General features: G+C 44.1%; 1 protein-coding gene across 1 annotated transcript in view; it reads right to left on the bottom strand.

Annotated features, from left to right (window-relative positions):
• Positions 1 to 12,310, bottom strand: part of LOC306923834 (F-actin-capping protein subunit alpha-2) — a 45,949-nt gene that overhangs the window by 22,178 nt on the left and 11,461 nt on the right. The gene's annotated exons all lie outside the window — the stretch shown is intronic.

The following is a 12,310-nucleotide window of genomic DNA, read 5'->3' as shown; positions in this document are numbered from 1 at the left end:
GGACATGGGGAGAGCAACGGACTTGAACTCATGCTTCCTTCATGCCCGAGTTGCTCCTTTACACCTGACAGGGAGAGTTTCCCTGGTTGAACGTAGCGCGTGGAAGGAACACGTTATTCCAACAAGTTCCTTTCCCCTCCATCAGGCGCCCCGGCTGGCCAGGGGACGCCTTTTTTAATATCAGTTAATTCAGGTGCTCAGCTGCATCTAGTTTCCCTGTGTAACACTCCGGTTTCGCTCCGGTTTTCATTTCCGGAAAAAAAAGTGAAAAATCCACTAGCTCATGCTTGCTATGGGACGGAGCATCTTAGAACGTAAATATCTCGGAATCGCTTTTAAGACCAAAATGCAAGCTTGGTTTGCATCTAATGATGTATCCAAACGCTAGTATTTCACTGAGTAAAGTTTGGAATTGGAGAACATCTCAAACTGACTCGACTCGAGTCGTCACAATTAACTTTAAATGTACAAAAAACAGGTTCAATGTGTATCTCAATCCGCAGCTAGGCCTGCTACGGATACTTTGAGGTACGCATCAAAAATGAAACTCTTGTTGAAATGAGTGAAGTAAAATATTTAGGCATTATCTTGGATAAAAATCTAAAATTTGAAAAACAGGACACACACACACACACACAGTATGACCAACAATAAACACCGAGTAGGGCGAAACACAGTGGAACCAGCTCAGTGGCCTTGTGGTTAAGAGTGTCCGCCCTGAGACTGGGAGGTCGGGGTTCAATCCCTGGCCGAGTCATACCAAAGATGGGACCCAATGCCTCCCTGCTTGACACTCAGCATCAAGGGTTGGATTGGGGGTAAGTCCCTGCGACATACTAGCGTACCAGGGGGTGTACTTGTACATCAAGCTGCCTCACGCTACAGAAACAGGAGATAGGCTCCTGCCCCTATGGGCCTCATGGCTCGGCAAGGCTACTTACTTACTTAGGGCGAAACACAGCCTAATTACCTATTCATGACATTGTTTACTCATTGTACTCATTTAATAAACTGTCTGGGAGACAGTGGGGGTTATTAGTTACTCTCTCCCTCACTGATCTACCAGCAGCTCGGGTTTAAACAGGCTCTCTCCGATCACGTTTCACTCTACACTCAAAACTCTGCTGCCCGCCTGCTCACCAGTACACGCTCCAGAGACACCTGTCCTCCACGACCAACACTGGCTCCCCGTCAAAACAAAGAATTTACTACAAAATCCTGCTCACCACCTACAAAGCTCTCGATAACCTGGCTCCCCCCCCCTACCTCTCCGATCTTCTCGAACCCTATACGCCCCATCCCGCCCCCTCAGGTCCAGTGAAGCCAACCTCCTGACAGTGGCCTTGTGGTTAGAGTGGCCAGTTTCAGGTCGCCCTGAAACTGGGAGGTCAGGGTTCGATCCCCGGCCGGGGTCATACCAAAGAGTGTAAAAATGGGACCCAATGCCTACCTGCTTGGCACTCAGCATCAAAGGGTTGGATTGGGGGGTCAAATCTACTAATCAAATGATTCCCGAGCACGGCGAACGCTGCAGCTCACCGCTCCTTGGCTGCAGCTCACCGCTCCAAGAGATGGGTCAAATGCAGAGAACAAATTTCACTGCGGTAACGTATGTGACAAATCGTATGACTTTGACTGAGGGTCCGCAAGGCCAAGTACCGCACCTGGGGGGGGGGGGGGGGGGGGGGGGCCTTCTATGTCTCTGCCCCCAACCTCTGGAATGAACTCCCCCAATCATCTCAAGAGTTGCCCCCTCCCTCCTCTCCTTCAAAACCTCACTTAAGTCAAAACCCACCTCCCAGCACCGACATTGTACTTGCCTTTTTGTTTTTATTTTTGTTTCTTCAATTAAAAGTTGTTCCTAGGGTAGGTACCCTCACAAAAAACATGCAGTAATCCTGATCTCTAAACTGCCTCCCCCTGGCCAGCCTGATGGAGGGGAAAGGAACTGGTCGGAATAACGTGTTCCTTCCACGCGCTACGTCCAACCAGGGAAACTCCCCCTCGTCAGGTGTAAAGGAGCAACTTGGACACTCAGGCATGAAGGAAGCATGAGTTCAAGTCCGTTTGCTCTCCCCATGTCCCCCATATATGGGGACTAGGCTGGCGGAGGGTGTGTAGAGCCCAGGATCACATTAGATAATTGACACAGGGGTGAAAAATGGGTTACAAAATCGTGGGATAAAAAAAACATTACAACTTTTTTTTTTTATATAAAGCGCTTTGGGTACTTAGAAAAGCGCTATATAAATCGGAGCTATTATTATTATTACTACTCAGTCTTTCTGATAGAGCTCTGGTCTGAACACAGCCAGGACAACAAAAAATGAAACTGTAACAGTCAGCATGATGGACACTTCATGCTGACACAATCACAGGCCACCGGAATGAAAAACCGCCACATAGTTATTGCTTTGGAGTTTTTTTGACTGCATTCATCTGTGAAAAGGTCAGCTGTGAAATGGCCCAGTGGGGCTTGATAACTCATCCGTGGGCAGAATGGGGGAAGAGCTGCCCCGAGTGCCCCTTTTAGCACTTTTATCAGCAGTTTCAGGGAAGGGACAAAATAAACAACATCTTTGTGTTTTTTGTTGTCACCTGATAAACAGTGACTAAAAGGGGCAAGGTCTGCAGCATACTAGCCCATTTTGGGCGGGAACACCCTTTTGGTGTTAGCATTATGTTATGCTTTAGCTATTGAAAAATAGCAGACCTACAAGCTCATAGCGCGCCACCGAGTGGCGCGCCACGAGCTTGTAGGTCTGCTATTTTTGAAAAATCGAAGAACGACTGACATAGAAACAAGACATTTTTAGAATCTGATCTCAGGTCAAAATGGGCTAGTGCTTGCAGAAAATGAAGTTAGGTGAAGAGTTACAAGAACAGAATCGTGTCATTTCCGAGGAAAACTGCACTGCAGTCCTTACACCTCCAAGCCCAACATCACCGCAGAGATCAACGTGAACGTCATGTGTGACAGGTGGGTCAGTTTTGAAAGTATTCATTCTTTAGTACAGTGGTAAGTGGTGCATTTATATAGCGCCTTTATCCAAGGCGCTTTACATAGATTGTGCATTACATTCACCCATTCACACACACGTCCACACACACCAATGGCGGCGGGAAACCATGCAAGGCACCAACCAGCACATCAGGAGCAATTAGGGGTTCAGTGTCTTGCTCAAGGACACTTCGACACTAACTGTGGGGGAGCCCGGGTTCGAACTGGCAACCACTCTACCCCTGAGCCACCGCCGCCGCCCTACACAAACATATACATCGTGGAGAATGGAGATTGGGGTTTGATTCCTCCAGCTTAAACCATTTAGGCCCGACGTCGAAATAAAAAAAAAACATTCGCTCTGAAAGAATATATACCTATTCAAAGATTTGTGCCGCATTTCTACGATTTTTCAAAAATAGCAGACCTACAAGTTCATAGCGTGCCACTCGGTGGCGCGCTATGAGCTTGTAGATCTGCTATTTTTCAATAACTAAAGTATAACGGAATGCGTGAAACACCAAAAGGGGTTCCCGCCCAAAATGGGTTAACCGGACAGCGGGCACCCCAAGGAATAGAGGGTATGCGCCGCACGTGACATCATCATCAAACCAGGAAGTTATGCAGGAACGCCTACTGAGTGGCAAAAAACTACTTTCTGGCCTTGACAGCCCATACATTCAAACAGAAAAGTCCTATCTGATTGCATTAAACAACGTTAAACAATGTTAAACTCACTTTGCATGTTGCTTTGCCACTCGATGTGCCATTCACTTTAAGCATGCGCATACCCTCTATTACTGCTCAGTGCCATTTTTCCTGAATTGGCTCATTTGAATTCATCATGGAAAAAATGTCAACATAATGTTAAGAAGAACTGCATCAGATCGCATCGATCCGCATTAAAATGTATCGTCCCCGTGTCATATTGTATCATAGATTATAGATAGGTACTCAATCATCTAATGAGGGAGAGATGCACACCGCCGCTCACTACCACACCATTATCTAATCTATGTATGACTTTCTTAATAATATCCCAGTCTCTCTCTCTCCCGTCTCTCTGTGCTGTATAATAGTCTCTCTCTCCCATCTCTGTCACCGTCTCTCTGACTGTGCGGTGTAATAATGCAAACGTTCATCCATTCCATTTCCCCACGTCTGTGCTGCTGTGTACACCACAACACTTCCTGTTTCCCAGGTCACATGTCAAACTGACAGTGAGACGGAGACAGCCCCTCCCCCCTCCCCCCGCATGGCTCGAAACCATATAAGGGCATGAAAATGAGCTGAGTGAGAAGTCTAGTAGTGCATCTCTCCTCCTCTCTCTCACTCCCCTAATCCCTATATCTCCGTCTGTCTCCTTTGTCTGACTATCTCTGGATGGCTCTCCTGTCCTGTGGTATTCTGTTGTGTTCATGTGCGTAAAGCTCTGGTTGTTTTGTTTAGTATGCGTGGTTGACTGTGTGCATTTGTATAACGTGTACAAATGAGTGTCAGTAGTACCCGTATGCTTGCGTTTGTCTCTATATTCGTGAGCATGTGGTGAAGTCCTCGTGTGTGCGTATGTATGTATGTATGTATGTATGTATATGCATGCATGCATATATACATATATACATACACGCGTGCGGCCGTGTGTGCGTGCGCATGCGTTTGTGTGTAATGTGTCCCCCAGGCCCTTATTAGTAGTGTGTGCATGTGACCGTGTGTGTGTACAAGAGTCTTAGCAGTCGACACCAAGCTGCAGATTGATTCTCACTAATGAGCAATGTTGAGAGGCAGAGAGGTGCTCTGGGGGACAAACATCATGTGTGTGTGTGTGTGTGCGCGTGTGTGTGTGTGTGTCGCAAATGGAAGTCAAAATGAGAGATTGTGCATTTCAGTGACCCAATTGTGGCTGTCAATGCTGAACGGAATGTGTGTGTAAATGCATACATCGTCACATACATTTTACTTATGCTGCCAAGTGCGCCAAGTATATGTGTGGGTGTGTGTGTGTGTGTGTGTGTGTGTGTGTGTAGATTTCCCAGTGGGAGCAGCCGTTTGCATCAGGACCTCCACATCATCAATGGCTGTGGCATATACACAAACTTCAAGCATAGAGCTGAGGAACAGCGCACGCACGCACGCACGCACGCACGCACCTGGAGAAGCAGACAAGCTCAGAGTGATTGGTGTGCAACACTTAAGATGTTACAGTATGAGGGGGAGGAACAAAAAAGAAATGAAAGCAATTATCTCCCCCTGAAGATGAACAGAACATCAGATTCAGGACACTTGAGTTAGTTTTAAGCAGCTTGATTCATACTTTGTCGTGTTGCCAGAGTCAAGCACCGGCGTCGCGTGCCAAAAATAGCTCATCTACAAGCTCACCAAGTGTCGTGACGCATTCTGAGCGTGTACTGTAGATGCTATTTTTGGCACATAACTCTGTTTGTACGAAGTAAGCATTAGGGCCCCAATTCACTAAGCGGTTTAATTTACACCCATATTTTGGATGTAAAGGACTTTTCCAAACGTTAGTAGTCTAGAATAAGGTATTCTAATGACATACAGCAAGTCTGCATCCGAGCTGACCTGAGAAAGAGCGTCCCTCCACAAAATTCACTGACAAAAAAAAAGATTACTGAATCAGACTACTAACGTGGGACGTTTGGAAAAAATTCCTTTACTCCCAAAACGTGGGTGTAAACAGCTTAGCGCATCGGGCCCTAGAGGTCTGAATGGAGCTGAATGGATTGATGGATGCAAGCACAAGAAATACTGACACTGCAGGGGAAAAAATGTACTGACGGAAATTCTCATGTCATTGATGATTCTGAAACCAAATTATGAATTGGTCTTAGTTCACGGTGGCCCACGTGCACGCTTTGCCTTTTCAATTCTGAGCACGAGATGTAGAACAAAATCTGTTCCGCTCCTGAAGTTCTGATCGATCACCATTAACCCATTTTGACCTGAGATCAGATTCTAAAAATGTCTAACTCCTGACAGTTTTCTGAAAAAGCTATGTTTCTATGTCAGTCGTTCTTCGATTTTTCAAAAATAGCAGACCTACAAGCTCGTAGCGTGCCACTCGGTGGCGCGCTATGAGCTTGAGTAGGTCTGCTATTTTTCAATAGCTAAAGCATAACATAATGCTAACAACAAAAGGGGTTCCCGCCCAAAATGGGTTCATCGCAATTGCAAGAGTCAGCAAAAAGGCTCACGCTGTCAATCAATATCACACTTTTTAAAGGGCGCTAGCCCCTTCTATAAACATATTTTGTCCCCACACGTCTCAAGATTTGCCATCGGCAATGAACGGAGAAACTACGTCAGAATTCCGCTAAATACGACGTAAATTAAACATCAAATCATTGAACGCCATTGACATTGAAGGGAAAATGTACATCATATGTAAACGAGCAAATCAGCCAACCAATCACAGGCAACAGGCATTCTTATTGGCCAGTATGAGATGCATGATGATATGAGATACGATGATGAGAGCTGATAATTCCGCTAAATATGACGTAAATTAACATCAAAACACAAGGCACTTCAACATTTTCCGCAAGGAGCATTGCAGTGTAAAGTCTGTAAACACAGCCTAAATGGCTGAGAATGAAGGTTTTTGAACTGAAATCCAAGTATTTGTTTTACTTTCTGCGTTTGCCTGAAGTTGGTCTCCTTCCATGAGATAATCTGTTGTTGAAGGTGAATCGTCCGTTAACCCATTTAGGCCTGATGTCGAAATTTAAAAAAATGTCTTTTTAAAATGTATTTATTTCTGAAAAACCTCATGTTTCTGTATCAGTGGTTCTCAATATTTCATGTCAAGGACCCCAAAGATTATATGCAATATGCCGCCGACCCCCCATCTGAAAATATGTTGTTCCAGGGACCACCTCCCAGAAGCAAAGATTTTAGTTAAAAACTGAAACTCTGAAAGAATATATTCAAAGATTTGAGGCACATTTTCACGATTTTTCAAAAATAGCAGACCTACAAGCTCGTAGCGAGTAGGAGCTTGTAGGTCTGCTATTTTTGAAAAATCGAATAACGACTGACATAGAAACATAGCTTTTTCAGAAAACTGTCAGGATGTATACGACATTTTTAGAATCTGATCTCAGGTCAAAATGGGCTAATGACATACAGCAAGTTTTCCCATTTAAGTCTGCATCCGAGCTGACCTGAGAAAGAGCGTCCCTCCACAAAATTCACTGACAAAAAAAAAAGATGACTGAATCAGACTATACTAACGTGGGACGTTTGGAAAATTCCTTTACTCCCAAAACGTGGGTGTAAACAGCTTAGCGCGTCGGGCCCTAGAGGTCTGAATGGAGCTGAATGGATTGATGGATGCAAGCACAGGAAATACCGACACTGCAGGGAAATAAATGAACTGACAGAAATTCTCACGTCATTGATGATTCTGAAACCAAAGTATTAATTGGTCTTAGTTCACGGTGGCCCACGACACGTGCACGCTTTGCTTTTCCAATTCTGAGCACGAGATGTAGAACAAAATCTGTTCCGCTCCTGAAGTTCTGATCGATCACCATTAACCCATTTTGACCTGAGATCAGATTCTAAAAATGTCTGTTTGAAAATGACAGTTTTCTGAAAAAGCTATGTTTCTATGTCAGTCGTTCTTCGACTTTTCAAAAATAGCAGACCTACAAGCTCGTAGCGCGCCACTCGGTGGCGCGCTATGAGCTTGTAGGTCTGCTATTTTTCAATAGCTAAAGCATAACATAATGCTAACACCAAAAGGGGTTCCCGCCCAAAATGGGTTCATCGCAATTGCAAGAGTCAGCAAAAAGGCTCACGCTGTCAATATCACACTTTTTAAAGGGCGCTAGCCCCTTCTATAAACATATTTTGTCCCCACACGTCTCAAGATTTGCCATCGGCAATGAACGGAGAAATTACGTCAGAATTCCGCTAAATACGACGTAAATTAAACATCAAATCATTGAACGCCATTGACATTGAAGGGAAAATGTACATCATATGTAAACGAACAAATCAGCCAACCAATCACAGGCAACGGGCAGTCTGATTGGCCAGTATGAGATGCATGATGATATGAGATGATAAGAGCTGATAATTCCGCTAAATATGACGTAAATTAACATCAAAACACAAGGCACTTAAAGGAGCATTCAGTGATTTGAGTGATTTGGAAAACCACCCAGTCCGCCCCGGTAACAAAATGTGCACATGCGCGCTCTACAGTGGGGGGAAGTGCAACAGGCCAACAGCATGTGCACCCACCCGCCCCCATTCGATCATGATTGGAGGAAGGCCCCTCTCATGCTGATTGGATGAAGGATTTGCCACCCGCCACCAAAACTGAAACTAGGGTTTTTTGACCCCAGGGGCTCACTGGGGACAGGGAGGAACTCCTTATATGGTCAGCACACTCTATAGTAGGGAGGATTATCCAGAAAAAAAGAAAAAATAAGTGATATTTAGATTAAGTCAAATCACTGAATATACCTTTAACTATTTTCCGCAAGGAGCATTGCAGTATAGTCTGTAAACACAGCCTAAATGGCTGAGAATGAAGGTTTTTGAACTGAAATCCAAGTATTTGTTTTACTTTCTGCGTTTGCCTGAAGTTGGTCTCCTTCCATGAGATAATCTGTTGTTGAAGGTGAACTGTCTGTTAACCCATTTAGGCCTGATGTCGAAATTTAAAAAATGTCTTTAAAATGTATTTGTTTTTCTGGAAAAACCTCATGTTTCTGTATCAGTGGTTCTCAATATTTCATGTCAAGGACCCCAAAAATTATATGTAATATGCCGCCGACCAACCATCTGAAAATATGTTGTTCCAGGGACCTCCCCAGAAGCAAAGATTTCAGTTAAAAACTGGAACTCTGAAAGAATATATTCAAAGATTTGAGGCACATTTTCACGATTTTTCAAAAATAGCAGACCTACAAGCTCGTAGCGCGTCACTCGGTGGCGCCAAAAGGGGTTCCCGCCCAAAATGGGTTAAGGTCGTTAGGTGATAGAGACAACAGTATTAATACATCACCACCTCAGCTGATGAAACAGCACCTTTATCTTAATCAGACCTGTACAGGGCAGCACCTGAATACAGACTTTAATTTATGTTGTGTGTCAACCGGGCAGCAAGGCCAATGAGTCCTCTGTTTTCCCACACCAAAAACTCACACTGCCAGGATTAAGGGGCTTTATTAGAATACAAACCAGTACAACAAGGGAAATTGTCTTAACGGCTTAAACGAGGACAGAGGTAGGACTAGAAACAAGACCAAAAACAAACATTCTACCTACAGAGAAAAGTAGAAAAAGTACTACTGTCTGGCCGACCGTCTGTTCATCAAATATTTGAGCAAGACCCAAGTGCTTTTGCTCAAATATTTGATGATTTCATAACTAAAGCTCCAATGGGTCCCTGTGTAGCTTCCATAGGGTCCATTTCTATTACATTCCGACTCCAGCAGCCAACACTGTTAATTATATCTGAGCGCTTGGCTGGAAAGACGAGCAGTTTAATTACGACTGAGCTGGGCATCCTCTGTGTGCAGGAGGGTGTGCCGTTTGTCAGACAGGAGAGACCATGCATAATTTGATCACAAAGTGTCGTGACACATTCTGAGCGTGTACTGTAGATGCTATTTTTGGCACATAACTTGTACGATGGAGTACGAAGTAAACATTAGGGGCCCCAATTCACTAAGTGGTTTAATTTACACCCATATTTTGGATGTAAAGGACTTTTCCAAACGTTAGTAGTCTAGAATAAGGTATTCTAAGGACATGCAGCAAGTTTTCCCATGTAAGTCTGCATCCGAGCTGACCTGAGAAAGAGCGTCCCTCCACAAAATTCACTGACAAAAAAAAAAAGAATACTGAATCAGACTACGTGGGACGTTGAGAAAATTCCTTTACTCCCAAAACGTGGGTGTAAACAGCTTAGCGCGTCGGGCCCTAGAGGTCTGAATGGAGCTGAATGGATTGATGGATGCAAGCACAAGAAATACCGACACTGCAGGGAAATAAATTAACTGACAGAAGTTCTCATGTCATTGATGATTCTGAAAACAAATTATGAATTGGTCTTAGTTCAGACAGGAGAGACCAAGCTTAATTTGATAAGTAAAATAATCATAGTAAATAATTAAGGACGCACAATATTGAGATTGTGGCATTATTAGCATGGTCAAATCAACCAATACCATGTAAGTAAGTACCATAAAGTTATCAGTACTAGGGTTTGCTGCTTTACACCCCGTTATACAGTAGTGATTCTGGGTCAGCCTCTGGGCACGGACGGTCTCACTTTGTGAGCATCTAGAGAGGATGGCATAGCGCTGGATTGGAATGTATTCCTTTAGTAATGGGATAGAGGAGTAGATGAGAGGTGTTAATTGAACCTTTCTGATTGTTATGTATGGTCTTTGGAGAGCAGGTATGTTAATACATTTACCGCCAGCATTAATTAATCCCTCGATAGCGTACTGCCAAGGTTTTATCGCGCGTTACACTTACTTTGAAGATCCAAATATCCGTAATCGCATGTTTCTGTGAAAAACTGCTGTGTGTGGTATCATGAACGGTTGTTGTTGTCTCGCTCGGCGGTGGAAAAAGCTGACCGTGAGTATCACAGCGCCTGCTACAGGCCGTTGAAAACGCTTGTCTGGGCCAGAAACTGCCCCCTCAATGTCCTTTCTGAGATACAGGGCTTTGAAGACAGGGCTTACAATGCAAGTGGATGCTCGCGCATCTTCAAAATGGCCACGGCCAGTGTCTCACTCAATGTTTATGCGATAGCTTCATTAGCTACGATACGATCCGAATTAAAACTTGGATTAAAGAATGTAAACCCTGGTTCACGAGAGTCTCGTGTTTGGCGGGCTAGGGTACTAATTTACACCCTCGTGTTCCTCGTTTGTGGCGGGCAGACGGAATAGTTAATCGCCGTTAAGAAATTCAGACGATACATACACTCACGTACGTTACACATAGTCCTGCACAGTGCAGCACACACAAACACGAACGCACCTGCGTACCATCATCAGGTGTGTGCATTCATGCGTGCACATTGTTGCACACAAATCTAAAGGCCCTGTGGCTGTCACAGCCTGACATGACATGATGTGCAGTGTCCTCTGAGTTTGTATCTGTAAAGCAGACTCTGTCTGACATATGAGAGATACTGATCTACAACCGCCAGGCATTAGCACATTTAGAACAGAAAAGGTAGCAACACTTCCTCTCTCGGGCACCGGCTTGTACCACTTCCTAGAGTGCGGCTACAGCAGTAGGCACCCACACATACACAGAGACTGTGACAACAGAGCAGTGTAGGCAGTTGAAACCGACAGTCAAGATAGCAGTGGATGTGGAACTCAGGGGGAAAGCTTCAATGCCAACTCGAACTAACTTTACCCATTTTGGGCGGGAACCCCTTTTGGTGTTAGCATCATGTTATGCTTTAGCTATTGAAAAATAGCAGATCTACAAGCTCATAGCGCGCCACCGAGTGGCGCGCTACGAGCTTGTAGGTCTGCTATTTTTGAAAAATCGAAGAATGACTGACATAGAAACATAGCTTTTTCAGAAAACTGTCAGGATATAGAAGACATTTTTAGAATCTGATCTCAGGTCAAAATGGGTTAAAAGAACTCACAATTTCCTCTAGGATTGCACAGTCAATACAAGCTCCCCAGGCCTGAATAAATATTGTTAAAGCAGTTTGTAGTCAGTCGCTTTATACTGTATACATTATTGCACAACATCAAATTCACGTCGGTTCAAATTGGGAGGCTTCAAATCGGTCATGAGATATTTACTTTTCAGTATTTCTATTATACATGTACTCTATCTACAGTCAATAAAAGCTCCCCAGGCCTGAATAAATATTGTTAAAGTAGTTTGTGTCAGTCGCTTTATACTGTATACATTATTGCACAACATCAAATTCACGTCGGTTCAAATTGGAGGCTTCAAATCGGTCATGAGATATTTACTTTTCAGTTATTTCTATTATACATGTACTCTATCATAACATTAGTTTAGATCATCCAATTCCTCAATTACTTGTATTATAAATAATCTAAGAGATGGAGAAGAGTTCCTTTTCCCCCACCCAAATTACATGGGCTACTGCATCTCCCTTTGGAAAGAGAGAACATATTATGCAATACTAATGGGTGTTAGTTAGCGCCACTCTGTGAAAGGCACCTTGGACCATGGCTGAGTTCCAGTCTGGCGTGGAGCTATGTTGCGGAGGTGAGATGAGGCGGTGCTTTTGGCGCCAGGAAGCATCCGACAACAAGC

The sequence above is a fragment of the Electrona antarctica genome (assembly GCF_951216825.1).
Source record: "Electrona antarctica genome assembly, chromosome: 5".
Lineage (NCBI taxonomy): Eukaryota > Metazoa > Chordata > Actinopteri > Myctophiformes > Myctophidae > Electrona > Electrona antarctica.
This window is presented reverse-complemented; position numbering and strand designations above follow the sequence as displayed.